This window comes from Myxine glutinosa, chromosome 7, assembly GCF_964187855.1.
Source record: "Myxine glutinosa chromosome 7, kmMyxGlut1.1, whole genome shotgun sequence".
Lineage (NCBI taxonomy): Eukaryota > Metazoa > Chordata > Myxini > Myxiniformes > Myxinidae > Myxine > Myxine glutinosa.
The window spans coordinates 159,912,685-159,939,816 of record NC_136267.1 but is presented as its reverse complement, the minus strand read 5'-3'; the positions used below and the strand labels follow the sequence as shown (position 1 = coordinate 159,939,816).

At 46.0% G+C, this 27,132-nt stretch overlaps 1 protein-coding gene across 1 annotated transcript in view; it reads right to left on the bottom strand.

Annotated features, from left to right (window-relative positions):
- The window catches only part of LOC137430902 (histone deacetylase 4-like), a 500,554-nt gene that overhangs the window by 38,912 nt on the left and 434,510 nt on the right, over nucleotides 1–27,132 (bottom strand). The window lies entirely within an intron of this gene.

Here is a 27,132-nt window from a genome sequence, read left to right as displayed (position 1 = left end):
GGAAAGACAGTCGGCCACGGCGTTGTTTTTGCCGGCGACGTGCCGGATGTCCGTGGTAAACTCCGACACGGCGGAGAGGTGGCGCTGTTGGCGGGCCGACCATGGCTCCGTGACCTTGGCCATGGCGTAAACCAACGGCTTGTGGTCGACGAACGCCGTGAAAGGTCGGCCCTCCAGGAGGTGGCGGAAATGGCGGACGGCCAGGTGTAGACCGAGGAGCTCCCGGTCAAACGTGCTGTATTTGAGCTCGTTCGGCCGGAGCTGCCGGCTGAAAAAAGCGAGTGGCTGCCAAACCCCGTTCACCCATTGCTCATGTACGGCGCCCACCGCGTAGTCGGAGGCATCCGTGGTGAGGGCGATGGGAGCGTTGAGCACCGGGTGAGCGAGCAGTGTTGCGTCGGCGAGGGCCCGCTTTGAGCCTTGGAAGGCTGCATCCATTGCTGCGGACCAGGCGATGTCGTGCTTGGCCGGCATGCCCCGGAGGGCTTCGTAGAGGGGCCGCATGAGCTGAGCAGCGCGGGGCACGAAGCGGTGATAAAAATTCACCATTCCCAGGAATTCCTGCAGGGCCTTTATGGTGCGGGGACGCGGGAACGTGGTGATGGCCTCGACCTTGGTTGGCAGCGGCACGGCCCCGTTCTTGGTGATGTGATGGCCCAAAAAATCAACGGCCGTCGTGCCGAAGTGGCATTTGGCCGGGTTGACGATGAGGCCGTGCTCGCTGAGGCGCTCGAACAGTGTCCGGAGGTGGAGGAGGTGCTCGGCCCGGGACGTGCTGGCGACGAGGATGTCGTCCAGGTAAACGAAAAGGAACGGCAGGTCACGCAGCACGCCGTCCATCAAGCGCTGGAACGCCTGAGCCGCGTTCTTGAGACCAAACGGCATCCGCAAGAATTCGAATAAGCCGAACGGCGTGATGACTGCCGTTTTAGGGACGTCGGCCGCCCTGACAGGTACCTGGTGATATCCCCGTATGAGGTCAATTTTCGAAAAAATGACCCGTCCCGCCAGACGGGCGGAGAAGTCTTGGATATGCGGGATCGGGTACCTGTCGGGGGTGGTAGCGTCATTGAGACGGCGGTAGTCGCCACACGGGCGCCATCCACCCCCCGGCTTTGGCACGATGTGCAGTGGCGAGGCCCACGCGCTATCGGAGCGCCGCACGATGCCGAGGTGCTCCAACGCGTCGAATTCGGCCTTAGCTACGGCGAGCTTGGCTGGGTCGAGGCGGCGGGCCCTGGCGTAGACCGGCGGGCCCGTGGTTGGTATGTGGTGCTCGATCCCATGCCGTACTGCGACGGCCGAAAACGTCGGCCGCGTGAGGGCCGGGAACTCCGTGAGCAGGCGAGCAAACTCGTTCGCCGCCGGGACGGCGCATGCCAGCTCGGTCGGCGCGAAGCTGCTCAATGTGCATACCAGGGAGCTGAAGGTTTCAGCGTTGATTAAACGACGCCTTTGGACGTCCACCAGCAGTCCGTGTGCGTAGAGGAAGTCGGCGCCTAGCAGAGCCACGGGCACGTTGGCGGTTACAAACGTCCAAGCAAAGCGTTGGGCGCCGAAGCAGAGGGTGACGTTGCGCGGGCCGAAGGTGCGGATAGTCGATCCGTTGGCCGCAACTAAGGAGGGGCCGCAAACCGCGGATTGCCTGTCCTGGTCAGAGGTGGGTATGACGCTCAGTTGGGCGCCGGTGTCGCACAGGAAGCGCCGTCCGGACGCTTTATCCGTGATGAACAGTAAGTTGCCCGTGTGGCCGGCGCTCATGGCTGGTAATGAACGCCGGCCCGGCCGTTTCCCGGCCTGCCGAAGGTGCACGGGGGTCGGCATGTCCGGGCCTTCTGTCCGAACCTGGCATGATAGTAACACCACGCTTGGTCAGGTGGAGGCCTCGGTCGTCGTGCCGGAGGTGGTCGGCTCGGTAGAGCGGCCGCCAATGGCGTCGGCAGTTCGGCCGTCGACCGTGCCGGGTGCTCGGGCGCCCTGGGTGTTGCGTCGGACGGCGGTGGGTCCCATGTCGCCGCTACGATGCGCTGTCCTGCGGCGGAGATCTTGTCGGCTTCTCTGGCAAGGGCCCGGGGATCTGTGATCGTCGTGCTTGCCAGGGCGAGGCGTACCGGGTTAGGCAGCTGACGGAAGAACAGCTCCCGGAACAGGAATGCCGGAGAGTGCTTGCCGAGCAGTGAAAGCATGTAGTCCATGCGCTCGGAAGGGCGCGTGTCGCCGAGCTCAGGCAGATCGAGCAGGCGCCGTGCGCGTTCCGCCGATGGGAGGGCGAAAGCATCGAGGAGCAGCTTCTTAATCGCGCCGTGTTTGTCAGCGGCTGGTGGGCTTTCGAGGAGGCTCAGGGCGCGGGCCGCGGTAACCGACCCGAGCGCAGCTACCACATGGTGGAAGCGGGTGTCGTCGGCCGTGATGCCTCGCAGGGCGAACAGGGACTCCGCCTGTGCGAACCAAACCGCCGCGTGAGCCTCCCAGAAGGTAGGCAGTTTAAGGGCGACTGCCGTGTCCATGTCGATAGGTCACCAATGAAGGAGCCGGGGCTCCCACGTCGATCGGAAGAATGGACGCGACAAAAAGCTAGAATTCATCTGAGTTGCTTTAATGAAATCAAACACTCAGGCACTCTGAAAAACCGTTTATCAGTCAGCAATATATATCTATTCCGCCAGGGGGTTTGCCCAGGCCCGGCGCCAGGGGGCGTGGCCCAGCGTCCTGGCTGCGGCCTGGCAAGTTGAGGGCGAGCCTGCCCGGGCATGCCCGGGCATGCCCGGGCGTCCCGACTGAGGCCTGGCAAGTTGAGCGCGGGGCTGGGCGTCCTGGACGAGCCCGGCATGGTGATCGCTCCGCGTCCTTGATAGGTGCAAGGCGATTGTGAAAACTCAGCGGCAGCCGCTACACCATAATGCTTTGCCATATCCACACCTATGAAACCAAATCCTAACAAGGGGGTGGGGTTATAAATGGGAGGAGTAAAACGGAATGATCTGAGGGGCCGGAGAGGAGGTCCTCCTTTTTTTACCCTCACTGCCCATCCTGGTAAGTGCTTTACTGCATTTATTTTGTCTATACTCAATACCCTTCAATATCTTAGATATATATTTCAAATCACATCCCCTAGTAATCAAATCCTTAGTAATGTAACAGCTACATTCTTAATCAGCCACTGCTCATAACTTCGTGTACATTGCTCCAAAATCAATCTGGTTGCTCGATGCTGATCCCCTTCTATGGCAGCTACTGTCCAATCTCAAATATGCTGAAACAACTGTACACAATCGGCATGAGGCCTCACTAAATCCCTATACAGTATTTACACGACGTATTTTGATTTATAATTGATCCCCCTGAGAATACAACCTAAAACCCTATTAGCTTTACCTATACCTGACATGTGCTGTGTGTTTACCTTTACCTGACATGTGCTGACTGCTTACTCCCCCCCCCCCCCCGCCTCCAACCCACCTGTATCTATTACCAGTTTACCACCCCAAAATTATTTTCCTTTGTCACACAATCCAAGACTGCTCCTTGCATTATGTAGTCCAGATTTATATTTCAACACGAGCAAAGGTACCCACAACGCCGGGTCCCTCCTCCTACCCCTTTTCCTCACTCCTCCCACTCCATTCCCTTCCTCCTCCCACCTACATCTCTGCCTTTGGACTCCCACCATACTCCTTCCCCTTCCTCCTCCCAACTCCTTCCAGCCCACCCCTCCCTCTGGACTCCCATGCCACCCCTTCCCTCATCCCACCTCCACCCCTCATTCTGGACTACCACCTTCCCCTCCCTCCAGAACCCCACCTCTTCCCTGCGACAGGTGTTGGCTTGTGTGTTTATAAGTTATGGATTGTGAGAAAATGACTGTTTAAAACCCCTAATAAGGTGTATTGTGGTAAAAAATGTGATCCTATTGAAAACAGTGTTGGCGCAATTAACCCTTGGAGCTCGGAGGAGTAGGTAGTCATTTCCAAGGAGAAAAAGGTTAAGTTTCACGCTTTCAGAATTTGTAAATATGGAGAAGGAGGAATCACAACCTTGCTTGTTTGAAGTAAATACGTAAATATGCTTAGTTATAAGAATCGGTAATTTCTTAAAATTTTTGGATTTCACTCCAGATTTCAACAGTTATTTAGTCCACCAGCTCTGATCAACAGATCTGAAGACACATTTAGTCTGTGAGAGGTCATCGTAGAAATTCACAAAAGCTTTTTGAGTATGCCAAAACAAAATGGTGGATTACGACCCTTGCGAGGCGGAACGTGGGCTGACCAAGCGGAAGCCCTTTTTAGTTTTTAACTTAATAAGGCTTTTAATTATCTTCGAAAGAGGTGTTTAACTTTACTCAAACACCTAGTTTTTATTCATGCACTCCTTTGGAGTTCCCTTAGTATGCATGCAAAGTTTAGGGCTGCTAGGTTTCATAATTTTGGAGTTATGGAGGAGACACACACACACTGACTGACACACACATTTATTATTATCGATATAGTCTTAAGAGGAAGGCAGGAGGAGTGTAGTGACATATGGGATCTACAGAAATTGTGAGGGTGGGGGTAAAGTGGAGAAAATTCCACCATTTTGTAAATACTAGGGCATGCCCGTACTATATATATATCTAAAATTATATCCCCCCCCTCTATTTACATGCAATGGTTTGGTCCAAAGCGAACGGCTTGCGAGTGGTGACAATCCCCCCCCTCTATTTACATGAAATGGTTTGGTCCAAAGCGAACGGCTTCCGGAGTTTGGTAAAGAAATCGCCATCGCGTGCACAAACGCGCAGGAAAGCGAATGAATCGCAAATTCGTTTTTATTAGTTTTAAAACATAGTTTAACGCCAACATAGTTTGCAAACGTGAAATAAATGAATACGCTCTCAAATGTGCCATCCGAGGCAGAGTGTGTCCGCCACGTTCGGCACACGCGATAGTTCGCTGCTCTCTGATTGGTTGAATCGTTTTTTGGACATAGCTCGGTAAGTAATTGTCCGATTAATATGAAACCTTGAAAAGGCACATCCTCGGGTCCCCAGCAATATACCTGGCAAGTTAAAAGTATATCGGACCCGTGGTTGTCGAGAAACAGCGGTCACAGACAAACGTACAGACGTACAAACGTACAGACGTACAGAGATTACTGGAATTATAGATAGATAATTCATAGTACCTCATACCACAACTACCTCAGTCAGCATTTCAGAAACATAGCACCTTCCTACATATTCTGTAATACTGAAATCAAACATAGCACTTGAAAAAAATGTATTCTTTGCAAAGAGAATGCCGTGACTATTATTATTATTTACTAGGGCATGCCCGTACTATATATATATCTAAAATTATATCCCCCCCCTCTATTTACATGAAATGGTTTGGTCCAAAGCGACGGCTTGCGAGTACGGTGACAATCCCCCCCCTCTATTTACATGGAATGGTTTGGTCCAAAGCGAACGGCTTGCGAGTACGGTGACAATCCCCCCCCTCTATTTACATGAAATGGTTTGGTCCAAAGCGAACGGCTTGCGGAGTTTGGTAAAGAAATCGCCATAGCGTGCACAAACGCGCAGGAAAGCGAAAGAATCGCAAATTAGTTTTAATTAGTTTTAAAACATAGTTTAACGCCAACATAGTTTGCCAACGTGAAATAAATGAATACGCTCTCAAATGTGCCGTCCGAGGCAGAGTCTGTTCACCACGTTCGGCACACGTGATAACTCGCTGCTCTCTGATTGGTTGAATCGTTTTTTGGACATAGCTCGGTAACTACTTGTCCGATTAATATGAAACCTTGAAAAGGCACATCCTCGGGTCCCCAGCAATATACCTGGCAAGTTTCAAGTATATCGGACCCGTGGTTGTCAAGAAACAGCGGTCACAGACAAACACACAGACATACACACACACAGAGATTACTGGAATTATAGATAGATTATGCAGCCTGTGGCTGCTGGTTGCACAATTGCTATGTAAGTGCAGCTGTGCTGCTGATGCAGTGCCCCCTGTTTCCAGTAATCTGGCACTGATTGACAGTGAAGATTGGAGGTCACGTCTTTTCGAAGCTGTCCATGCACTCACGCTTTCGAAGTTAAGTAATTTTTCACAATTGTGTTTTTGTCGAAACTGTATCTATCTTTCGGTGTGTGTACCTATAGTGTGTCTTTAGTAAGATTCTCGGTGTTAATTTTTCATACCTGTATACAAAATCGTCGGTTAATTTGTGTCGCGTATTCTGAGGCCTAGTAGGCGACCGTGTCCGACCTTTAGGCTTTGTTTTTCTCTCAGCGGTTCGTCGATTGCGCTGCAATTACTTTCGTTCTCTGTTTTTGTCCCAGGCTTTCACCCCATACTTCCTTGTTTAAAATCTCAACTCAAAAAAATAAAAAAAATAAATTCCTTCTCTGTTCTTATTCGTTTATTCGTTGTTCTTATTTGTTCGTTCGTTCTTCGATCACGTTGTTCGTGATCAAGTGATCATGTTGTTAAAAATGTTTAAACTTTCCCCTGAAGAACTGTATTCTGTCGTATATTATAACACCTTTTTCTTCTTCTTCTATAAAAGGATGCTTTCGACTTGCTCACCAAATCTATTCATTCCAAAAAAAAATTCCATCTCTTACAGTTCCTTTTTTCTACATTCCCGAAACTCTCCTGCACTCCACCCCTCCTTCAGCATCCTCAAACGTATTTTTGACTCGAAGGTCACAAGAAACTCATTTTGCAATAAATGTTCGTTTCCCATTAATCGTACACTTTTCAAAATCCAATCTCACCCCTCCCCTCCAAATCTTCCCCATCACCCCTTCCCTCCAAAACTTCCCCATCACCCCTCCCCTCCAAAACTTCCCCATCACCCCTCCCCTCCAAATCTACCCCCTTGCCCCTCCCCTCCAAATCTTCCCCATCACCCATCCCTTTCAAATCTTCCCCCTTGCCCCTCCCCTCCAAATCTTCCCCATCACCACTTCCCTCCAAAACTTCCCCATCACCCCTCCCCTCCAAATCTACCCCCTTTCCCCTCCCCTCCATATCTTCCCCATCACCCATCTCTTTCAAATCTTCCCCCTTGCCCTTCCCCTCCAAATCTTCCCCATCAACCATCCCTTTCAAATCTCCCCCTTGCCCCTTCCCTACTAAACTCCCCCCACACCCCTCCCCTCCGAGACTCTCCTTCGCTCCTCCCCTCTCACCCCTCCTCCTCAAAGCGTCCTCCCCGCTTATTCCCCCTTCCAACTTTCACCTTCATCTCCCCCAACCTTCTGCCTCGCTCTTCCCCCTCCTCAAATAACACCCCACTGTGCCTCACCCAATCACCATCAAACCTTTTGTCCGCCCCATTCTTCCCTTTCTCGAAGCTATTCTGAAATCTCTGACACACCTTCAACAGCTCTCCCTACCTCTTCCTCCTCTTCCACATCTTACCCTTCCCCCCCCCCCCCTGTTCTGTATCCGATGCTCCCCCTTCCTCTTCATTAACGGTATGGACCTCAAACATCCGGGGCCTTTGCTCAAATTTGACTGATCTCTCCATACAGGTTGCTTCTGACAAACCAGACGTGATCTGCTTAACAGAAACTTTCCTCCTTCATGATGTCTCTGATTCCTTGGTATCTCTCCCAGGTTACTCCTTCCTCCGGTATGATAGACCTGAGCCTCGTCCTGGAGGTGGGGTTGCTATCTTTATAAAAAACTCTCTTCCTCACTCGCCCTGCACTGCCCGCTCTCCACCTCACCCCCAGGAATACCTTTGGCTACGGCTTCCCCTTCGCTCCCACCTTTTGTTCATATGTGTGTTGTACCATCCACCAAACAGTGATGACTCCATCTACATCCCACTGTCTGATAATATGGACCAACTTCTATCTACCCATCCCAACTCTCTCTTCCTCATATGTGGTGATTTAAATTGTCACCATGCCAGTTGGCTGGGTGTGGGTACCTCTCTCACCAGCCATGGCTCTTCAGCAAAGGACTTCTGCGACTCACTGGGACTGACACAATCTGTCAATTTCCCGACCCGGATCTCAGTCAACGGAGCATCTTCTCTTCTGGACTTGGTTATGACTAACTTCCCTGAAAATGTCTGCTGCTCTTCTCCTGCTCCAATCGGCTCATCTGATCATGTGCTTGTTAAAGTGGACATCTCTCTGACCATTCTCAGAGAGCCTCCTCAGCGTCGACGAGTCTGGCATTTCACTCAGGCCAACTGGCACGGTCTTCAAGCAGCCATCAATCATCTGGACGGGTCTCCCATCTCGACCGCCTCTGACATCAACTCATCCTGGGAATTCTTCCAAAGTAAATTGCTCTCTCTCATGCACAGATTTATCCCATCCTGTCTTCAATTGTCATACCTTTCCTCCCGTCCATGGTACACGGAATCTTGTGGTGAGGCTGTTGCCCAGAAACAACTTGCTTTCGTCTCCTGGAAAGCAAATTCAATGGAAGGAAATCTCATTTCCTTTCACAAAGCCCGAAACAAGTGTGTGTCCACCCTCAGGAGAGCCAGGAAACAATATCTCTCCGTTCTCAAGACCGAACTCTCTTATCTTTATCCCTCTTCCAAATCCTGGTGGCGTCTGGTCAAATCTGTTTCTGGTGTTTGTTCCCCCTCCATTCCCTCCCTCACCTCAAACGGCTACACAGCTGACTCCGCACGTGAAAAAGCTGAATGCCTCAACTCTGTGTTTGCCTCTAAATCTTGTGTCCCAAACCCATCCCTCTCTGTACCCACCGTACCCAGTCGTACCCAGGTGCTCCTGGACTCGGTGTCCTTTCCTCCTGACAAGGTGGAAAAGTTTCTGTCAACACTCTACTCTGATTCTGCAACTAGACCTGACGGCATCAGCCCACGGGTCCTAAAATCCTGTTCTTCCGCTCTTTCACTCCCTCTCTCTGTTCTCTTCACCCTCTCTTTTGCTCAAGGTCATCTGCCATCTGCTTGGAAATCAGCCAACATCACCGCTTTGCACAAAAAAGGTGCAAAAACAGATCCCAGCAACTACAGACCAATCAACCTTCTCCCAATTATCAGCAAAGTCATGGACTCCATCATTGCTTCAGATATGAAATCTTTCCTCTTCTCCAATGGCTTGATCTCTGATCATCAATTTGGTTTCAGACCTGGTCACTCTACTCTGGACATGCTGCTTCTGCTTTCTCAACAATGGATGGAGGTCCTCAATGCCGAACAGGAAATTAGAGCTGTCTCCCTTGACATATCACGTGCCTTCGATACGGTCTGGCACCCCGCTCTGCTCACCAAACTCTCCTCCTTTGGTTTCCATGGAAATCTCCACGCATGGCTGGCGGCCTTCCTCTCTAGTCATCCTCAACGTGTGGCCCTGAATGGGTTTCTCTCATCTCCTCTTCCTGTTCAGGCTTTGGTTTCCATGGAAATCTCCACGCATGGCTGGCGGCCTTCCTCTCTAGTCATCCTCAACGTGTGGCCCTGAATGGGTTTCTCTCATCTCCTCTTCCTGTTCAGGCTTTGGTTTCCATGGAAATCTCCACTCATGGCTGGCGGCCTTCCTCTCTAGTCATCCTCAACGTGTGGCCCTGAATGGGTTTCTCTCATCTCCTCTTCCTGTTCAGGCTTTGGTTTCCATGGAAATCTCCACGCATGGCTGGCGGCCTTCCTCTCTAGTCATCCTCAACGTGTGGCCCTGAATGGGTTTCTCTCATCTCCTCTTCCTGTTCAGGCTGGAACCTTCCTTTTCAGGCTTCCTGTTCAGGTTCCCCAAGGCAGTGTTCTGGGCCCTGTGCTTTTTCTGGTCTTCATCAATTATCTCTCTGACTCTCTTCAAAATCCTCTCTATCTCTTTGCTGATGACTCTACTCTCTGTCGCTCCATTCCTCATCCCTCAGATTGGCAGTCTGCAGCCTCCTCACTCTCTGCAGACCTGGACAAAATCATAGACTGGGCAAACAAGTGGAACATGTCTTTCAATCCTGACAAATCTCACACTCTGACGATGTCTCTCCCAAAAGACCGACTGGACAACCCATCCCATCCACTTTCTGAATAACTCTCTCCAAGAAGTTGTGTCACTCAAGCTTTTGGGTCTCACTATCTGCCATGATCTTTCCCTGGAAAACCACATTTCAAATCTGGCCTCCAAAGCCAGTCGCCGACTGGGCATCCTCCGTCGTGCGAAGTCCTTCCTTGGCACACCTGAGCTCCTCACCACATACAAGGCTTTCATCCGCAGCTCAATGGAATACTGCTCTCCCCTCTGGGCTGGTGCTCCTGCCTCACACCTAGCTCGTCTTCACGCTGTTGAAACCAAAGCGTTCAGAATCATTGGAATCTCCCGCGATGAAGCTAACTCCAAGGGCCTTTCACTCACTCACCGCACGCAGGTTGGTGGTCTTTTCGTCTTCTACCGACTCCTCTCTGGCTTTGCCCCCCCCAGCTCTCTCTGGGCTCTGTCCCCCAAATATTCCTACAGGTCACACAAGATCTGCCTGCAACCCTCTTATGGTTAAACTGTCAAAATCAAGACTCTCTGCTCACCTTCACTCCTTCATTCCTCTTTTCTCCCGCCTCTGGAACAAACTCCCTCACTCTCTTCAATCCCACTCCACCCTCCAGGTCTTTAAAACAGCTGTTCACCACCATCTCTTATCTTCCCCCATCCAAAACCTTGATCTTTTCTACCCCCGCTATTTTCACCCCAAATCCACTTTTTTGAAATACCAACTTCTGTCCTGGAGGTCCTTGGTGTCCTTGTGTTTTATACTTCTCCCACCCCCATTCCCACGCCTCCTCCCCCCAAGCCCTCTCCCTCCCACACATCTCCCTGCTCTCAAATGTTGTGTTTCTGTGCTTCCCCTTCTCTCCCCATCTTGTCTTCCACTCGCTCTTTTGATATATTTTGTTTGTCTGGTTGATTTGTTTGTGACATAAATGTTAGCTCTTTCGATTCAGTGTACAAAAAAAACAAAAAAAAAACAACAAAAAAAACTGACCTTGCTCACCTCGGAAGGATGACAGGCTGAGACAACCTACCTGGTGTTATTGAATGGCACGACAGAGGCTTGATATCAAAATGTAGTGATAGAAAAGAGACATTTATTTAACTGTGAAGTTGATATTTAAGATGAATTAAAATCTACATTTTTCATGCACGTTGAAATTTGCTTTGTTTTCTTTTCACATAAAGCAAGCTTGGTTGCATCGTTATGACTGTGTCGTAAATGAAGAGAATAGCTCTTCACAAAGGAAGAAGAACAGTAAGAAGGTGTCGGGACGGCGCAATATCACAACACATTCACTGTCCACGTAGCAATATATCCAAGCTGGAAACATTTTCTTTACTCAGGTATTGAAAATAAAGGAGTGAAGCATCGTCACATGTGCTGGTATCTGGCATGATGAAGGACACAGACACAGACCACCACATTTTTCTGGGTTGAAATGTCTTTTTCTTGCTTGTAGTATATGTACAGATTCCTCCCATGACACTTATACATGATACTTGTGTAAAAGTTGGAAAAAGTATTGCACAATGCCAGTTACGCCAAATAATCAGCAGAATGAATATATTCACCTTCATGAGACTCCTCTGCATTAGGTGAGAATGGCCTAGCTTCAGATGTTTAAAGGACCCCTTTCTTAACTTCTCACAAACTTAACATAAAATCGCCATTGGAAAGAATTCAAATCTCTTTCCTTGATCTTTGAGTCATCAAATAAATTGTCCTCCCACCGTCCAGTCCCCTACGCAAGCAATTTTTCTTATTTTTGCCTCTGTAAATACCATCCGGGATGAACGCAAAGTGTGTACTTTAGAATAAGCGGACAGAAGCTCAATGGTGCTGTGTCTCAGTCGCCAACAGGAAGTCGAGAAAGTCGACCTTGCGCCCCGGCAGAGTGCTCGCCATTCTAAGCATGGGGTAATTTGAAAGAGGTTATGAGGGTGTACGGCTGGTAACACTGGCCCCAAGGTCAACAGACTCCTTTGACCCTTGCCCTGCTGCCCTTTTCCTTCCTGAAAAAGAAAGCCAAACAATTTATCTCCTTTATTCGGGATTTAGTACTTGCCAACAAGTCGTCTGGATGTTAATACTATAAGTATGTCTATAAATTGCAAGCTAATCTATCAAAATGTTATTTCTTGCGGTGCGGAATCAGTCGCTTTGGATTTTCTTTAAGTCAGAGTTGTAAGCAGGTTGTGGCAATATTTAATTAAGACAAGCGAATGTATATGTCGTTACTCACACTTGTGTGCATGATAGGAAATACAAAACAAAACAGCAAATTGGTCGTTAGTTGGACAGCGTCGCTTTTCTTTTGAAACTGTTTTTAATTTCAGAGCTGGTGTGAAGATCGCTGGTATTTGGACCATATGAAGGCCATATGCAACTAGCTAGCAGGAGGAAAAGCCACTTTTTGAACATAGCTAGCCATTCAACTGGTATCGACACTCAGCCCATTTGGATGAGTAAAACATGAGGAAAGGGACAACCTGAACAGCAAACAAAAAGTGAAAACTTGTTATTGCTAGGTAACACTAAAAAATATTCACAAATGATGTTTAGTATATGGAAAAGGAGGTAAAGGGTGTGGGGGCCATAGCTAGACTGCGGCAAGTGTAGTATGGTCCGTATGTTTCGAATAGGTTAGATTGCCATGTCGCAGGAACCTAGCAGACTTGTTGTTGTTTCTTACTTGTTGTTGTTTGTAAGTTATTTCTTACATGTGACAATGTGGAGGTGGTGTATGTAATTTATAGAAAGGGTGGTAGACAGATTGATTTTGAATGTGTAAACACCTCTTCTTTATGGGCGAGCTAGGTGAGGACTTTCCATGATGGTGGCATGTACATGAGTCACATTTGTGCTACAAGGCCATCACGATCTGTCTGGCCGCAGTGTGTGCCAGCCATGGTGGCACAGTGTGCTGTGCAGTCGAAAGTGTCAATGTACATTTATTTATATTGGGCGAGATGGTCCAGAAGAGGACTCCACCCAGGAGGAAGAAGAGAGCAGAGGGCAGGAGGAAGAGGAGGTCTTGTGTGCAAGGACAAGCAAGCTGGATCACGGATAAGTTTTGGAGGAGACATTGATCGTGGTTTTTTCTGTGTGGAGTTGATCCAAGCTGGGATCACCCTTTGTCTTTGGAGAGGGGAAGGAGCCACCTCGCTTAGAGGAGGAAGAAGAAGGGCCTGGAGATAAGAAATGCAGACCAGAAGGCCTCGTGTTGAAAAGGACAAAGGCGGCCACGAGGCCTGGTTGAGGAGCACCTCATTGCTGGCCTTCCTCATGGTTAATTCATTTCATCGTGCTCTGCTTGGCTTTCTGCATCTTGGGTGATACTCATCATCGGCACCGTTCTTGTTTCGATTCTCGGATTGTTTGCCGTCAATTTCGGCCCAATTTAATAATCCTGAGGCAACAGTAAAGTTGTAGAATTTATTGAACGCAGTGCAATAAGAGATCGCTTGGCCATATCTCGAGACTTAAGTCCCAGCGCTGAGGTATACTATGTTAACAGAGCCTCAGACGTGACAATACCTTCACAAAGTAATAAAATTAAGCACATGGATGTGCACAAAAATCATCATCAACATGTCGGAATCTGAATGGATGAGAATTCTGTACTTGGTTGCTGATTAAAGACTTGATCAATTGGTATTTTGGCTTGAATGGATTGAATTAGAATTTTGTAAATTCAAGTATGAGTTCAGTAGTCATGCCTGGGTCCCCCAATGTATGACTCCAGTAGTGTCGCCCACACACCCACTCTCTCTCTCTCTCTCTCTCTCTCTGTCTCTTTCTCTCCGAAAGGACCATCTCTGCAAACCCTCCCATCTAATTTTTCAACATTCCTCTCGAAGAGGTTTCGTCGTTCAAACTCATCGGCCTCATTCTCAGCAATGATCTCTATTTCAAAGTTGGCTTCCAAAGCCAGAGTCTTTCCTTGCCAGAGGCGTGCAAAGTCCTTCATTAGCACACGTGAGATCCTATCCACCGACAAGGCTTTCATCTGCATCTTGGAGTATTTCGCTGCTTGCAGGGCTGGCTCCCATGTCTCACATCTTGCTCAGCTTGACATTGTGGAAATCAAGGCTTTCAAGATCATTGGAATCTCTCGCGATGAAGCTGAGTCGATGGGCCTATCACTTTGCCACTGCCGACAGGTCGGTGGTCACTCTGTCTTCTTCCACCTCCTTTCTGGTCTTGCACCCTCAGCTGTCTCCATGCTTTGTCTCCCCCCCCCGCCGCCCAACACTCAGGTATCTGCAGGAAGCAGGTGGCCCACCAGCAACCCCCACCTTGTGAAACTGCCTAAATCCAGAAGCACTGCTCACCCTCAGCTCCACTCATTTATTACTCTTTTAGTCACCCCGAGACAAGGTATATTTAATTGTAAACCAATGGTGCATGGGGGATGGGGGATGGGAAATACAAGAAGTAATACAATAAGTAACTAGAATCGCACTCAATGGAGAGCATACCGCAGTCAGGCTGAACAGTTTACGTTGTGTATTCCACTGACAGGCCGGATCTGCATCCGGACCTTAACCAAAATCGAATTGACTTGTTCTTGTCACCTACTCAACTTATCCACCATGTTTTGTCATAACCTATCACAACTTTTTGAAATATAATGCGATATATCGTTTTTTGCACTATCTCTCAATTGTGAAGAATCACTTAAAGAATTCTAGTATCCGGATCCAGATCCTCACCAAAATCTAATCAATTTGTCTTTGTACACCAAGTTTCAGCCAACTCCATCCATAACATTTTGAGATATCCTGCTCACAAAGAGAGAGACAAACAAACAGACAAACATGGGTGAATAGATAACCTCCGTCAGCCTTCGGTGCCAGAGGTAATACCAAAATCCCTTAAGCCTTACCGATACGTGCCCAGGAACCAATGAACGAACAGAGATCCCTAATTACCTATGCCTTATAGGGCCCAATCATTCACAACATGATAGAGAGACAGAGGGAATCATAAGACAAGAAATACCGTGCAATGTCCGGCAGGACACCACAGAATGATGGAAAGTCCCACTTCCCGGCTGGAAATGGCCCGCTGATTCCTGAGTGCCCCGGGCTTCAGAGGAGAGGAGAGGGCATGGCTTGGGCTGGGTGCGGCGTGGCTCTGAGGCAGCAGCATTAGCCAATTCCACAGCTCTCTCCCAAGCAGAATCCGGGCTTCTCCTCCACTTCTGCCTAATGCACTCACCACCCCATATGTTACCCATCACATGCCGTGCCCAGGAGCATCAAGAGCCAGCACGGGCCCCGAGTTAAACAAATTTGGGGCCCACCCCCGCCCTTTCTTTCTTCTAAAACTTTTAAAGCAACGTTATATTGGACTTCCGGGTTCGGTTGCGAGAGGACGCTGGCGTTGCATATTCGCCGCTTCTCCGACTGGATGGATGTACAGGGTCCGCTTCTACCTTTCTGACCTGACATCTCACACCTGTCCTGCCTTTTCACACCCGCACGTGCCGCGTGTTCTCCGGCTGGATAACGGAATCTGCTTTTGATGGTACGGAATACGGAATTCGAAAGGCCCGCTCCCGTTGTTTGTGGCCGTGGCCTTGTTTGCCGGTGGCCTTGTGGCCTTGTTTGCCGCTGTGGTCTTGATTAGCGGCTGCAGTTGTTTGCCGCTGCGTTTGCCGCTGCGTTTGCCGCTTTGCCTCCTCGACCTTGGCCTCGTACTCGTCCCTTCGCTCCTGCCTGGCATGGCTCTGAAGTACTCCGCCGCAAGGCTTCTTCTGCTCAATACCCGCTCCACCCCATCATGCATCTCTGCCATCAAATCAAATGGACTCCTCCGACGACCCAGGTACATTCACCGTGGCTCCGGTCGCAAGTTTGTTTATTCGCAATCAGGTCACTCCATCCCCGTCCTCTGGTCGGCTCAGCGCACTCTCACTCTTCGTCCCAGCGCACCTGGTCACAGCAACCCACACGATCGCACCTCTTGCCTACGAACCCTGGCTAAATCACCTGAATTCATCCCTGCTGTTCAAAACAACATCAAGCTCACCCTGTTCAACACCCGGTCCCTCAACAATAAATGCCTCATCCTGAACGAATACATCCTGGATAACAAACTGGACTTTCTCTGTCTCACCGAAACCTGGCAACAACCTCTGGACTACTACACACTCAACCTCACCACACCCAGTGGATATTCCTACGTCAATAAACCACGCTCGGAGGGCCGAGGTGGTGGAATTGCCGTTATCCACCGTCAAGACATCAAGACCAACCTCATCTCCATCTCATCTGCTCCATCATTTGAACACCTGGCTTTAAAACTCTCTGGTCACACGCAGTCAGTCATGGCTGTCGTCTGCCGCCCTCCCAAACCACACCCATCATTCCTGTCTGACTTCTCCTACTTTCTGACCCAGCTATGTTCCCTCTCCCCCTCAATCCTCCTCCTTGGTGATTTCAATATCCACATGGACTCCACTGACTCCACAATAACCACTGACTTCACTGATTTACTCACCTGCTTTAACCTCACTCAACATGTCGACTTTCCTACCCATATCCGTGGTCACATTTTGGACCTTGTCTGCTCCACTGGATTAAATTTGCACCATCTCTATGGCTCCGACCTCACCCTCTCTGACCACTTAGCCATCACTCTGACCATCAACATCCCCGCCCCAACACCAAGGCATTATCGCACAATCAACTTCCGTAAGCGAAACGCTCTTTCACCTACCTCATTCTCATCCACCCTCTCTGAAAAAATGTCCACTTCTCCCTTCATTGACCTCCACACCCCTTCCGACCTCACTGACTACTACAACCACACTCTCTCCTCCTGCCTTGACCAGCTTGCGCCTGTAAAAACCAAAACAGTTTCTTTCACCCATTCTGCTCCCTGGTTTACCCCTGAACTCCACCTGATGAAAACTCGTGCTCGCCAACTTGAAAGACTCCGCAATAAAACGGGTCTCACAGTTCACTCCCAAGCCTACAAGGACCACATACAACACTACAAAGATGCCCTCTCCCGCGCCCGCTCTGCCTACTACTCTCAAATTATCCACTCTGGCTCCGGAAACCCAAAAGCACTCTTCTCGACAATAAACAAACTCCTCCGCCCCCTGAACACCACCACCCAGTCATTCACAGTAGACAACTGCATCTCCTTCCTCTCTTTCTTCCAACGCAAAATTGACAACATCTACAACAGCTTGACCACCGCCGCACCCGCTCCCCCTCCAACCACCTGCCCCCCCTTGTCCTGCCATCCCCTGTCTCGGTTCTCCCCAATCTCTCCTACTGACCTCTCTGAACTCCTCATAGGAATGAAAACTGCCACCTGCACTCTTGACCCCATCCCCTCCAGCTTTGTCAAAGCCTCCCTCCCTGCTCTCTCTCCACTTATCATTGCAACAATAAACTCCTCCCTGTCTACAGGCATCGTCCCACCTTCCCTCAAAATTGCTGCTGTTACCCCCATTCTAAAAAAACCTGGTCTAAACCCTGACACCCTAAACAACTTCAGACCCATCTCCAACCTACCCTTTCTGTCAAAAGTTTTGGAACGCGCTGTAGCCACTCAACTCAAACATCATCTCTCTGCCAATAACTTGTATGAAACATTCCAATCCGGATTCCGCTCCAACCACAGTACTGAAACTGCTCTCCTCAAAATCACCAACGACCTTCTCCTCTCCTCTGACGCTGGCAACCTCAACATTCTCGTCCTCCTCGACCTCAGCGCTGCCTTTGACACCATCGATCACACTATCCTCCTCACCCGACTTGAATCCACCTTTAACGTCACCGGCACTGCCCTCTCTTGGATTAAATCATACCTCTCTGACAGATGCCAGTTCATCTCCATCAATAACTGCAAATCCCCCACTGCTCCCCTCCCCCAAGGTGTCCCCCAAGGTTCAGTTCTTGGCCCCCTCCTCTTCATCCTTTACCTGTCCCCGCTCGGTCACTTAATCCGCCGTCATGGTCTCCAATTCCACTGCTTCGCTGATGACATCCAGCTTTTCATCTCCACCAAGTCCGTCTCCACCGACACCCACTCTATCCTGACAAACTGCATCACTGAAATAAAATCCTGGCTTCAAATCAACTTCCTCAAGCTTAACTGTGATAAATCTGAAATAATCATCATTGGCCCAAAAACGCTCACAAAATCCACCCATAACTTTGCCCTCAACATCGACGGTATCCCAGTATCCACCTCCCCTCACATCCGGAATCTTGGCGTCATCTTTGACCAAACCCTTTCCTTCGACAAATACACTAAACAGATCACAAAGTCAGCCTTCTTTCACCTGAAAAACATTGCCCGTCTCCGCTCATCCCTCTCCTCCACGGCTGCAGAAACCCTCATCCACGCCTTCATCACCTCCCGTCTGGACTACTGCAATAGCCTCCTCTATGGTTCACCCTCAAAAATCACCAATAAACTCCAATACATTCAGAACTCCGCTGCCCGTCTACTCACTCATTCCCGGACCCGTGACCACATCACCCCCGTCCTTTACAAGCTTCACTGGCTCCCCATCCCCCAGAGAATCCCGTACAAAATCCTCCTCTTGACATACAAAGCCCTCCATAACCTGGCCCCATCCTACCTGGCTGACCTCCTCTCCAGACACACTCCCACCCGCAACCTCCGCTCTGCTGGTACCAACCTCCTGACCCCCTCCATCCGGACCAAATTCAGATCCTGGGGGGACAGGGCCTTCTCCATCGCTGCTCCCACCCTCTGGAACTCACTACCTCACACCATCAGAGACTCCTCCTCACTCACCACATTCAAAACATCACTAAAGACCCACCTGTTCAACGCTGCATTCAACATTCAACCCACAGCATTTAACCCCTGACTATCTCTTCTCCTTCTCCCTCCTTTTGCTTTAAATATTTCCCTATTGATTCTTGTCTTGTCTTTTTGATTCTTGTCTTATATATATGCCGTATATCGCTGCTGTTTGTTTTCTTGATTCTTGTCTTTTTGCAATTGTTGTTTTCATGTATTGTTATGCATTATGTTTTCCACTCTGTCAAAGCGCCTTTGGGCTTCTGGAAAAGCGCTATACAAAATAAATGAATTATTATTATTATTATTATTTAATGAAAAACAAAAAAACTTTAAAAAAACAAATGGTCACTTTTATTTAGCCATACGATCGAAAATAAAGGAGATAGCGGGACGTTTGGACTGATTGAGTCAATTCGCACCCTCGACTGTTGAACACCATTTCTCCATAAGATTGGCAAAAACATATTTGAGAAGATGGTTAATAAATTTTTTTTGGACAAAGAGGATACAAACTCATTTCCTCGCAACACATATTTCTGGTTAATAACCATTTTCAGTAAAGTTTTAAACTGTACCATTAACAGCGGAAACGTTTTGTTGCCGGCAAGAAAGCCGGCAAGGAAAGCAAAACCAGCTTCTGGATTTAAATTTAACGATGAGGAAATGAGGATGAGCCGATGAGGGGTTTCGCTGTACTGTTTAAAAAAATACAGGAGAATATCGGGCCCCTCAACGGACCCCGAGTTCCGAGGTAGCGACCACCCCTGACCCCCCACTCTCGACGCCCCTGGCCGTGCCCATCCCCTCACTCCCCATTGGCCGAAAGGGCAATTTTATGGGTTGTGGACCATCCCCCCCTTACTTGTCACCTTGTATGGCCCTCTTAGAGTCTTGTCACTCAGACGTGGCAACATTTTCCACCTATACTGGTGCTGGTGGCCTGTCAAACTCCTGGTGTGGAGTAGCGGCTGAAACCCTAATCCTATCCAAGTTCCTCCTGATTACTCCATCTTTGCTCTTTACTTCTTCTGGTTCCTTCTAATGACTCCAATGCAGTATTTGGTTTTCTGTTTCATCTTAAAATAGATATAAGTGACAGATTACAGAGTGTAGAACATAAAACAGAGGCTCACAGGGATGTTGGTGTTTAAACACACACATGAGGAAGGGTGGACATCATCTATCTATTACAAATAATGCCGCTTATCTAATATCACAATTAACCCTTTGAGTACGGATGACGTTACTACACGTCATCGACTATACCTATAAATAGATCGTCAGTACGTGGTTGCATTCCCGTACCAAAATGCCAAATTAATCCCGTACCGGGGGTATTTTTATCAAAAAAAAAATCCCGTACTCAAAGGGTTAATTACTTTATGCTTGCTCTAAGATATTTACTAATGAGCTAACTAAATTATGCTAAGCAATGTTAACCCCTTATGGAGTCACTTCTACAATAATATTATTTAGCAGGAGGATTCTCGAGGTGAATGAAGCCCAATGAGACATTCACCAAGCCTCGCAAAGTTCAGGCAAAGGTGACAATACTTTAATCATGCTCTCAGAAAGTCAATTCAACTCCCCTATTCCCCTCATTCTTCCTTTAAAATACAGTAAATGGCGCATTTATTAAAATATTCCATGGATACAATTATTTGACATAAATATTAAAATTTGACATTAAACAAATATTCCATGGATACATATTTTTGCCAAGTCTCAGCCAATAGCCAGTTGCTCAAGTATGGGAACATGCAGCTTGCACGGCTCACTTGAGAGCTTTGCGGGTATACTGTATATGAACTCCAGGATCAAATAATTCATGTTATGGTTCTTGCTGGTTCTGTGCTGCAATTGACAAAGTCACAATCTGAGACAGCAGAACTTTAGGCCCAGAGATGTCTGTAGAGTCGAGTGCCTGGTTAACATTTTTTCCCTACACGTGATAAATAGACGTCCGCTAATTCCACAGTTCCCGCGAGATATAAAGGATGGCTGGAAGGTTTTAGATTTTTCAAGTCTCTTTCGAAATAAAAAAAGTGTACATTTGTCACAGTTTCAGAAAGAGTTATTTTGTCATCTGACTCTCGATTGTCCATTGAGATGGATGATCCATAAAACGAATGTACTATGGAAAAACAACAGCAGCAGCCGCAGCAGCGTTCCGTACACTTTAGTTTGTATTATTTAGTAAACCATGCTTGTACTTCTTTGGAGAATCCTGCACTTGGTGTTTTGCATGAAGTCATCTGTAGCTCGGTCAGATGATCCTGCTTTCTGCTCCGATCCTCGTATTCCATCCGCCTCTGCTGTTTCAGGTGGCCTTCTTATAAACCATTGCTCTGTTGGGTTTCTCCAAAGTTAGCAGGATGTAAATCATAACAAACTGATGATGTATTCCTGGTTCAATACCCATCTTAATGATTTACAACTAAATTAGTAATGGATACTGAAATGTAAATTTGGAAAAATGCCTTTGGAAAAAAATTAAGATACATGGGTAATAAACAAAGAACTGTATTTTTGTGTTTTCTTTTCCATTATTTAAGATGTACAAGTGAAAAAGTCAAGTTCATTCGGAATGCCACTCAAAAATCCCATATGAGCCTGTGGAGTTATGCTTTTGCTCTTACGTCATAGAAGAACAAAGAAGGCCGCAGAATATACACACGTGCCTATATGTCCACAAACAAGGTCACGACAAATGTCCCACCACTTCAGGAGTACCTGAGCTCATTCTCCACCTTTTGAATGACATTTCACAATTTTGAACTTGACCTGTGACCTTGAGCGAGCTGCAGACAAAAACAAAATTATTTTATCCTTGGCTAAGGCCAAACCCACCTGCCAAGTCTCGTCCTCGTTTGTACGTGTGTACACACACACACACACACACACACACACACACACACACACACACACACACACACACACACACACACACACACACACACACACACACACACACACACACACAACAGCACTTTGTATCTGTATTTCCTGAGTGCACATGCTCAGAGAGGAGTAATTAGGTAATTGTTTTCGTCCTCTTTTGTAGTTGTGTACACACACACGTACCACACACGTACCACACACGTACACACACGTACACACACGTACACACACACACACACACACACACACACACACTTAACAGTACTTTATCTCCATTTCCTGAGTTCACATGCTCAGAGAGGAGTACTCAGGTCATGTTTTAGTCTGTCTGCCTGTCTGCCAGTAATACAAAATTCAAAATAATTCTGAACAGGAAACTTACTGTTTTTAAGGACATCATAAAGGACACAAAGTCCAGGTACGGATAACTAATGTAATCTGTTAAATTAGGTGGTGTAAAAGACGGTGCATCAATGGCGGGAAATTTCTGAATTTTTTTTTTCTACATCCTATAAAACCTTCATTTTATTTAAATTGAATTATATACTTGAACACAGTATAACACAAATCTCCTTGTTTGTACTTCTAAAAAGCTCAAGTTTAACAGGATTTTGACAAAATATTATGCCATTTTCTTCCATCATGACCAATCAGAATTGCCACTTGTGCTTTGCCTTGGGGAATATAGAGGTTCAATCAAAATCGCTGCTCGTAGGAAATATAGTTTGTGCTCAGAAATGCAAAGTTAGAGTTAAAAAAAAAGACCCTTCTCATGTATTTTTTCTCAAGACTGGGTGAGGTGTTTTATGACCTCTAGATTTTTTTTTCTATAATTTTGTGAAAGAATATATTGTCACATCAGAGGTCCAGTTAACACAGACCCTCTGAGCTGAAGGGTCTTTGACCCCTGCACATGACTGAAATTATCTTTACACATGACGCTGCAAGCAGACAGCATTCTGCACCTATGAACGCTCTAATAACGGGACATCTATCCACGTTACAAATTAATGTTACTCAGAGGACCAGTCAAACATGCTCTGAAACTGATGGTTGAACATAAGGGAAAGCAAAAGGCCGGAGACGTTAAAAAAAACAAAAAACAAATGGGTTTATTTTAAAAGAACAGAGGGAGGGGTGAGGAAGTACAAGACACTATAAATAAACAGAGCAGATCTGATGGTCGACAGACACACAAAGGGCAGAATGGAGCACACAAACCTATATACAATGACACCAAACCCTGCTAATGGTGCTAAAATACCAGACTCACACAAGAAACAAAAGGGCAGGTGAGGACTTCAGCAGGAATGAGATGGTTTAGGCTTACCACAATGGTGTCATGCACGTTGGGTCTCCTTCATTGGCTGCCCACTCGGCAATTACCCAATTAATCAATCAATAATTGTACGCCTCTCGCTCCCAATACTGTCTCTATGTGTCGCGCGCTGGAGGATGTTATTGATTTATTTGGCATTGGGGCGGTGTACTTTGAATGTATCTGTAATTGTTCATTTTAATGGTTAAAGTAAAAAAAAAAAAGGGAATGCTGAAGATATAGACCTTTATGGCAGTCTTTGACATTTTAGAATTTTGAACAATGAATGTATTGATTTACTTTTGTATAATCACACTTATTTGTTGAACTTTCTTGCTTGCTAAATGTCAATCAGCATTTTGATGCATCTCTCTCTCTCTCTCTCTCTATATATATAGGCTATAGAGAGAGAGAGAGAGAGAGAGAGAGAGAGAGAGAGAGAGAGAGAGAGAGAGAGAGAGAGAGACAGAGACAGAGACAGAGACAGAGACATAGAGACATAGAGAGATAGTGAGATAGCGAGATAGACAGAGACAGAGACAGAGACAGAGATATAGAGAGCGAGAGAGAGAGAGAGAGAGAGAGAGAGAGAGAGAGAGAGAGAGAGAGAGAGCGAGAGAGAGCGAGAGCGAGAGCGAGAGAGAGAGAGAGAGAGAGAGAGAGAGAGAGAGAGAGAGAGATTGATTTTAAGGAGAGCACTGAGTTAAAGCTTCCTCCATCCACAGGATCAACTGCATTTCCTTATTCTAAGGGATTCGGCTTCTTTAAATCACTTGGTAAAGACAGACAACACAAGGACTGAGAATTCCTATTTACATTTGTTGGTTGTCACTTTTGCACTGCTAAGTGTTATTTATGGAATTAATAAAGGGAATAGTAATGGCAGTTGTTAACTGTTTGAGTACAGTCCTCTTAAACTCGGTGTGCCTACCCATCGCTTCACTGTCGGGTTTAATCAAAGGACAGCAGGTTGTATCTCACAACCATATTGCATGTCCTATCTGTGAATCTCAATGAGGATGTAAAATGAAGTAAAACACGTGCAAAATGGATCTTTTATAACACTTAGTTGTTGTTGTTGCTGCTGTCATTGTAGCTTATTGTGGTTATTGTTGTCATTGTTAGTGTGCCCCTTTCATGCACTTTTACATGTTTTTCTGTTCTTTTGAGAAATATTACTCGATATAATTTTGTGTGCTCCTTCCATGTCCTTCTAAAAGATTACTGTTGTAGAATAATAAATGTTACCATTGTATAGGAACTGCTGCATCGAGCTTCCATTGCCGCTTCTTCTTCTTCAATCATAGAAAGAGGACTTTTAAAACAGACATCCTTATGATTAAAGTGATACAATTTTTTTGTTTTCAGTAAATCAATTATTAGCTTTCCAACGGTACCATATGGCACCATATTTATTATTATATGACAGCAGGAACCTTTTATAATGAAGCGTGACACACGGATGGACTCTCCTTTTAGTAATAGCGGTATATATTCTTCAGACCATTTGCCTTATCAAATGTTCATCTTACTTTGGGATTGTGCTATCTATCTGTTGATCTATCTTTGTCAATTTTGCATCCCATGAAATACACAAATACTGTCCTTGCAACTCCAACACAAAATATAGGATTGAGAGATATGATGGGCTAGACCTCATCATAAAGATACGTCCGTCCAGGCAAACCACAAAACGATCCTTTCTCCAATAATACACAAAACTACATTCAAAAAAGTAAAATCATCGTGTCATATAAGTGGTTTTCTTGTTTAGGAAGCCCAAATTTAATGAGCAATTCAAGGGTATGAGTGGGATATAATTCTGTGATATCATTCTGAAGATGATCGGAACCACAATTCTCATCTTGTCTAGGCCACAACATTAAGCAGGCATTATCAAAGCCACAACACTCTCAAGGAACCATTTGCATTGGATAGAATGAATGAATGAATGAATGAATACTCTCAAGGAACCATTTGCATTGGATAGAATGTCCTCTCATTTTATCCACATTTTGCTTGGAAGACATTTTCTTGTTTAATAATAAATCACAGTCGTGATTTCCCTCAGGGCAAAAGCTTGCTGTAGGAGGGCTTTTAATAGAGCACAGACAATTCCTCAAGGGTGCTTGTAACATAATATGTGATCCTTAGTAAATGTAAAATAAAGGAATTTTGGAGTGCACTTTGTGCAAAGTACGGTAATCCTGATCGTACAAAGCAGAGCAGTCACAACTACCACCCCACCACCATGGAACAAACATTTGCACACTTTGGGTTAACTATATCTATAGTTCCATCGTCGTTTCTGTGTAAAAGAACAAAAGTCAGTATGAGGAACATATATGATATTACGCATTTTGACTTGCAGGAGAAATGGTGTCTGTTTGCTTTGTTTAAAAACAATCTTATGTTGGATAACTCTGATGTTGTAGCATTTATCTAATATAAAAGGAAGAAAGTTTGTTTGTTTGTTTGTTCGTATATGCATTTGGACCCTGCAGGAACCAATGCAACCTTTGCAACACTTTGTATAGCATCTTCTTTCATCGAGAGAAAGGTCAATGGCTATGTTTGGATAAAAAATGAACCCCAGATGAAACAAGATAATTGGCCTTCATGCGTCAATCGGGTGAGTTTTCCTCCGGGAGCGATTGAGTAATATGTGTTGTGAAGATCGTAGATTGAGGTTATAGATATAGTGATTTGTTGTCAATTAATTATCATAGTGTTTACATGTGTGCTTGTTATTAAAAAAAGATTGTTTTGCACAGATTGATTATAACACCTCCATGTTCAGGCCTTAAGTGAGTATGTTGCTTATACACTGTCTGGGTTTTTCCCAGGAGCAATCGAGTGATATGTTTTGTGAAGATCTATGTTGAGGTTGTAGTGATTTGTTGTATTTAAAAAATACAATTAATAAAAAGAAGTTTAAAGAAGGGCAAGTGGTCCAAGCACATTTTGTAATGCCCAAAGTTGGTAATTCATGTGAAACCACAAGGCCAACTTTCCGCAATTTGTCATGAAGGAAATATTTAAATACATATTTCATTGAATTTCCCTGGGCAACGTCGGATACTTCAGTTAGTCATCGAACAAAAATGTGTGTCAAGGCCACATTAAATAAAATATAATTATTAATTAAAAATAAAAATAGGAAGAAATACACTGTGTTTGGATATACTATTTGATAAATATCCCATTATCATATGATATTAGAGTTTATTATCTAACCTCCCTATATCCCCCAGAGATAATAGGAGCACATCCATCAAATCATTTTACCAGAAAGATTGAACTGATTAATCACACATTATTTAAAAACTATTAATCATACATATTTTCAGCAGTTTGATTGTTTGCCATTTTTTATGAGAGAAAACTTGACTAAAGTCAATATATGACAATAAAATAAAGAGAAACCATTGTGACCTAACATTCTAAATTACAATTATTTAATGCGCATAATAGTTTTGAAGAAATCCATGAGAAACCTGAATCCCAGTTAATGAAATATAACCCTATAAATCTAAACTTTGTAATTGGTGATCAAAAGTGAATATATGTGATTAAATAATATATCAATCAAAATAATATATATAAATATATTATTATATATAAATATATATAAATATTTAAATAATATATAAATAATATATACAAATATATATAAATAATAAGCTGGTTCAATCATGTTGTACCAGACACTTGTTAAACAGGCTTATTGGATTCAAATTACTCATCAGATCGAGATAAACTATTTATTATGATGGCAATTAAATACCAAAAACTACAAAAAACACACACACACACACACACACACACACACACACACACACTTTATTTTTCTTTTTTACAGCAGCGAGGCTCATGGAATAGCAAGGTAGAACTGACAGTGGGTCAACCATCAAGGGAATGAATGAACAGGAAAAGAGGAGAGGAGGAAACACTGAAACTAGCAAGGAAGATGGTGGGGTTAGGAAAGGTTAATGTGGGTAATAAAGGTCAAGGGTCAGAATTAGGGATGACAAGAGATGGCGGTGCACTGCTTGCTTGAAGCTCTGAGACAGAACAGCCTCTGGAAGGTGGTTGACGGGAGAAATGAGGAAAGAAAAAGAATTGAGGTGTGCA